Below are 6,000 nucleotides of genomic sequence, written 5' to 3' on the forward strand. Positions count from 1 at the left end.
AAGTAACTGCTTCGTGGTTTCTGCTGTACTGAACCCTGCCTTTCAAGGCAAAGCGCCCGATTTTAAGCTTCTCAAGCTTCTCAATGTTCTTGTTTTTTGAAGGACTATTCACCACCCCTGGTTATGACATCATTTCAAAGAGATGAGTCACTTACATGTGGTAGATAAAGCAACAAAAATATCCCCACGCCTCTCCCCATGTACGTTTTGCCTCACTGAGCTCAGCCGTGCATGGCAGTTCGGCGCCAGGTAGTTTTTGGCTTATCAGGTTTCCTTTTGCCAGGGCTATCCAGTGCAGGGCAGCCTTAGGGATGCGAGCTTGATCCATTCTCAGTACGTGGCCCAGTCATTAGATTCGTACTAAAACGATTTCTCAGTTCTTGGACAAACTCTTTGTTGATGTTCGGACACTAAATGGTGATGACTAGCTGTTTTCTGCGTTGATCCTGTGGTACTGCCCTCGAAGCTTCAGCTTGATAGTTGCTGCAACTAAGGGCCTGTTTACATGATTCCGGAATGAAAGTCATTCCGGGACGAGTTCATTCCATCCCCATATATTTCCCTCTATCTGTTCACATGATACCGAGACGAAAGTCAAGTCATTCCGGGATGAGTTTATTCCGGTTTTCATTCTGGAATGAAATTTTCGTTCTGGAATGACATTTCATTCACGTATCATGTAAACACAAAATTCCGGAATCATGTAAACAGGCCCTAAAAGTAGTGGCCATTGTTTGCGTCGGTCCCACGATGAATGCGAAAATCTTGGAGGGATCTACGCTACTTGCTGTTGACAGTGAAGTGGTTGATCTGGTTTGCTGTTTTACCATCAGGGACCTCCAGGTGAGCTTATGGATGCTCTTACGTGGGAGGATTGTTTCATCAATGATGCAGTTGTGTTGAAAACAAGGCGCTCACTATTGTCGTTGATCCCACCATAGCCATGTTTCGCCACAACTCTGTCACAGCGGGTGTTGTCAGCTCCAGCCTTTGCACTCATGTCTCCGATGATCATGAGCATAGCGTGTTGAGGAACCTTGCTAATTAGATACTGCAAGTTAACGTTGAAGCTGTTCATTCCATGTATCTTTGTCATCCTCATGAGCTTTATTAGCTGGTGCATAGCACTATATACTGTGTGTTTACAGTACTTTGAGTTGATACGAGCCCTGATCATACTGTCACCGATTGGTTCCCATTCTAACAAGTTGTTTGCATTCTCTTTTCGTACTATTAGGGCAGTATACCACGGATGTGTGTGCCCGTAGGTAACTTATACACCGAATAAAAAAGGAAAAACAAAACAAAAAACAAACAAAAAATAACAAAAACAAGTAGACTCTCTTTCACGCTCGTAACTTCCGGTGGGCTTTCAACAGAAGCGGTCATACACCAGGTGGGTTGGCCACTGGAGGGTCCATGGCAAAAGTGTTATTGATCATACAAACTATGATTTGATGTCGTTTTTGTAACTGAATATTTGTTATGAGTTGAAGTAGTTAAAACCATTCTCCACCCCCAACCCGAAGGGCCAGGTGCTGTGGGTCCTGTCCGGCTTGATGAAACCTGCCAGCACAGCTCACAGGATCACCTCACCACCACAACAAGATCACAGCACAAGGCGAGAAAAGGGATAAGTATTAGCATCATATTTTTTGAATCAAAATGTGCTCGTATCAACAGGGTTACAATGCATTTCTGACAGTGATATCAAAGCCAGACAACTATGACATCTTGTTTGAGTCTATATACCATGTAGTAAGGTTCAAAGCTTTGAATTTGAGACTTGTAAATGTACATTATTAGAAACTGACATCTCCAACACAGCCGTTGTTTAGGCCCGTCACGCAACGTTGTGGGAGTGAGAGTTGCGTGACACGCAAAGTGGTGGGAAGAGCGTTGCGTGACGAGCGAGAGAGTAAAATTGTGATGGAGACTGCTATTTCCACAGCTGTCACGGTTTCGATTCCTACTATACTTTCAAGAGAACATGCATTTCTCTATGAAGAAACACGGACGAAATGAACTAACAAGTATCTTTTTGTTTCTATTATAGCAACACGGCTTCCACCTAATCATAGCCCGCGCATTTTCTAGGGTCTTCTCTGCAAACATTTCGCTCTTACATGATGAACTGGTCCGTTATGGAGCGAGCGCCTGGTCGATTCTCTTAGAGGGCGCTAGTTTTGCTATTCGGACTGCTAAGATAGACAGCTCATAAATTACTTTCTGATTTAACTGCTTTTCAAACTTCTACTGAAATAGCTTGAAAAATAGCTTGAAAAATCATATTTGTGTTAAACGTTCAACGCGCGCTAACGGATTGCCGGGAATGGATGTTGAAAGCAAACTTTGGAATGAACTTGATAAATTGAATGGGATTTTTTAGAAGATTAATTTCAGTTTACACCTTCAGCCGGTCTTTGAATTGAGAGAAGCCACTGGTAAGAAGTAACATAAAAGAACTGATAGTTAACAGTACAGAAGAGAGAAACAAATTAAAACAACTGTATACACTGCCAAAACAGCATTTATTTTTTCCCTTACATTGACCCATCTTAGCGAATGGCAACCGATAATAACCTGGATATAATAACAACCAAGAAGCCTGCCATATATGGTAACATTGCTGGTTCTACACCCTATTTTACTTCGACAACATCTTTATCCAGGCGTTCAACTGAACTTTGTTTCTATCGTACCATCACCCAGATTGGCTTGTTCAGATAACAGTAGCCGGCGATACACTTGGTACCACGCGCATTGCTGTCGTCGACAATGACGTAGTTGTTTCCTGAACCGTCAGCACCATTCCAGATGTCGAGCCACTTGTCAGTACCACCGTGGGATTCTGAAATCCCATACCTTGAATAGAAGTGTAGACTGGATATTGTGGCGTAACCCACAGCGGGACTTCTCTTGTTGTGATCTGCTGGGCTGTACTTGTAAAATCCGTACACGTTCTTATTTAAAGAAGCAGAAGCCCCCATTAAGAACTTTTCGAACTCCGTCTTCTCGTTCTGTGGTGCGCCGGCCTTCCTGTTGTAAATAACCCGGATGGTGTTGACGTCACCAAAGCGGAACATGACTTCTTCCCAGTCCCCCATGCCAGGGTGGATATGACTCGCGGCATCTGCATGGGTAGTTTTTGCAGCCGATGTCGAGAATGCAGTTTTGATGAAGAGGAAATTCAAGGAGACCTTCGTGGCAACTAGCGTCCACCCTCCACGCTCAGTCTCCATGTCGCAGAAAGCTTGGAACGAGTCATCTGTTGAACCACCATTTGGATCGATCCAGTAGAGTCCATTTCCACGACTCTGACCTGAATGGATAAACTTAAATTAGAGCGGAAGCTTCGAGCTACTTTATTACTACGCGTGTAGCTTTCAACTTTGCAATGTCACGTCTTTTTACTTCTTCTTTTGTAATTTGTTGCTCATTTGTGTGCATATACCGTATTTACTCGAATACGCGCCGCGGCGCTTATTAAATTTTTCGCGCCTCAATGATAATGATAATGCATTTATATAGCGCATTTTCCATATATATATGTTCAAATGCGCTTTACATATACTGTAATTTAAGATACAATTGTAAAGGTCAGACCACAACACCGGGAGCTTCGTGCCCTACTCTTTGCGAATAGTGTGTGGGTTCTTTAACGTCCCCTGTTAGAAGACTGAAGATACAGGAGACGGGACCTACGGTTTATCGTCCTTTTCCGAGAAGACTAGAATGTCTAACCATTTGCAGAGTGCGGCGCTTATTCGAGGGCGGCGCTTATTTAAAATTTGGACGCCACAAAGAATCTAATCTTTTACAGTAATTGAAAATAACGTCTTTTGATTGTCAGTATTAATCCCTTGTTTGTCCTGGCAAAGATCGTGGTCTTCACAACATTTACAGAACTATGTATTGTAAGAATGTTAGATAGAAAAACTAATGAACAAGCGGTAAAACAATCACTTTGAGCTGCAACACATCGCTTTTGATGGAAATAAGTGTCCAAGTTTGTTTTAGAGTTGCTTTGCTGTGCTGTTTTATGTCAAATGGATTTCCTCAAATAAGCGCCGCATTGGGACTGCGGCGCTTATTCGAGGGCGGCGCTTAATCGAGTAAATACGGTAAATCTGATAAAATTACCTGAACGAAGAATGTCCAAGCAGTGGCGGCCTGGGTTATAGGCCACGTGACCTTTCCCAGCAGTAACAACTGACAACCAAGCACTGCCGTCACAGAGTTGTAAAGCATTCTGGGAAGTACTGTAGCGCACGGTGCCAGCAGTACTCGACATGCAGGTATCAGCGGTGTCACTGAACTTGATCGCACCGTTTTGGGGCACTCCGTTTTTTCCTGGCGAACCGCTCTCTCCTTTTTCGCCCTGAAAAGAAATCAACAACAGCGAAATAACGGTTTGGAACGATAATTCCTTTAACCAAGAGATATTATTGCTTAAACAAACAACTTACCATGAAAAGCCTAACGATTCTGACGATTTAAGTGTAGTGCGAGCGATTAGTTCTCGTAATAATTTAACTTTTGTGATTACTGTCTATTTTGAATGTTTTTTACGGCGCCGAAAACAACAGTAAAATTAGTAAATCTGCTGCTTCGCTGGCTACCCATTGTTTCGGAATAAATTCGTAAGCACCATGGAATTTTGAGAGACCGTTCGCCACATACGTTCTGTTTCCCGATAAATCCACATCCGTTTTCTTTTTTTACTGTTTCACAACTGCGCCGATAATAAAAGGGAAAATATCGCAGTTTAATTACGAACCTTTGCTCCGTCCCTCCCGTCGCGTCCGTCACGGCCATCTTTTCCTTGAATAAAGAGAAAAGAAAAGAATAAATTTATTTAAATAAATTTATTCATTCATAAATAAATAAAGTTATTCCTCTTTGCCCAAACGCCTACTGTTGAGACTAAAAAAAGAAACGATAAATTTGATTTTTATTGGTAGCATCGAACAGAACGCCGGAAAAATCCTTCGTCCTTGTAGAAAATCTAGCTTTAAGAAGGAAAACGAATGTGAAACTAAAAATGTCACTCCCCATTGATCTATCGCCCATTTATCGACCGATTTCATTTAGCAGTTGTGGCAAACCATATTTCGTCTTCAACAAAATTAGAGAAGAAAAAATGTTGCAGCTAAGGGCTTCAAGCACAAGAGAAGTATGAAATACAAAGAGATCAAACTGAACTCTGAAAGAATTATTTTCCATTCTCACCGTCACGGCAATAGCATCCTCTCAAGGAAGACTGTCCACACTGGTTTGCAGAAACCTAAAAAGACAAACTTACAAAACTCATACCGAGAAAGTTTATGGTAGATAGAATAGCTGAACATCTCAACTGAACAACGAAATGCACGAGTTTGTAGTGCCAGTTTGCACTGCGAAGGTCCAGAAATCAATTCATCGAACTAAATATGTCCCTCAACGCACTTTATGAGGCCAAATTAAAACTTGCCTTTTTAGTCGATTTGTTCTGAGTGCTTGCAAAACACCCCAAGATAAAGATCAAAATGAGCGGCACAAATAAGCGAAACATTTTAACACCCTCTTTTTTGCTAGGCTTGGTAAAAAGTTGCCAAATATCAGAACACACTATTTTTTAACACCGAAATATTGTTTGCTCTTTATTCAAACGCGAAAAAACGGCAGACAACATAGAAACTGTTTGTTATGATAATTTGACAGGTAACTTGCTTCCGTAAAAATGCAACGAGTTTTCTCTTTTTTTCTGAGCTACTTTTGCTCATCACAACACAATTTACTTTTCTTTGATACAAGACTTGGAATTTCTGACAGTTAAATTAATTACGCGGTTTTGGTGTAATTTTGTACAAATTCATTACAAAAACGACAGGGTCAACAAAAAAGTTTACACAAAGAAATTAATGCAAAGTCCACTGTTTGGTATTGCGTGACAAGAGGGTTCGTCATGGAATAACATGACAAATGCTATGCATGACAAATAGCGTGACAAATTAATAT

The 6,000-nt window shown here is 41.4% G+C and overlaps 1 protein-coding gene across 2 annotated transcripts in view; it reads right to left on the reverse strand.

The window, feature by feature from the left end:
* Positions 1 to 4,334: 4,334 nt before the first annotated feature.
* Positions 4,335 to 6,000, reverse strand: part of LOC144658876 (structural maintenance of chromosomes protein 6-like) — a 32,555-nt gene continuing 30,889 nt past the window's right edge. For both annotated transcript variants that reach the window (XM_078519362.1, XM_078519361.1), the window contains 3 exons: positions 5,233 to 6,000; positions 4,781 to 4,824; positions 4,335 to 4,381 (listed from right to left, as the gene is read on the reverse strand). The exon at positions 5,233 to 6,000 is cut by the window's right edge and continues 17 nt beyond it. The gene's annotated coding sequence lies outside the window, so the exon portion shown is untranslated. The remainder of the gene's footprint in view (positions 4,382 to 4,780; positions 4,825 to 5,232) is intronic.

This window comes from Oculina patagonica, chromosome 6 (assembly GCF_052425735.1).
Source record: "Oculina patagonica isolate OP01 chromosome 6, crgOcupat, whole genome shotgun sequence".
NCBI lineage: Eukaryota > Metazoa > Cnidaria > Anthozoa > Scleractinia > Oculinidae > Oculina > Oculina patagonica.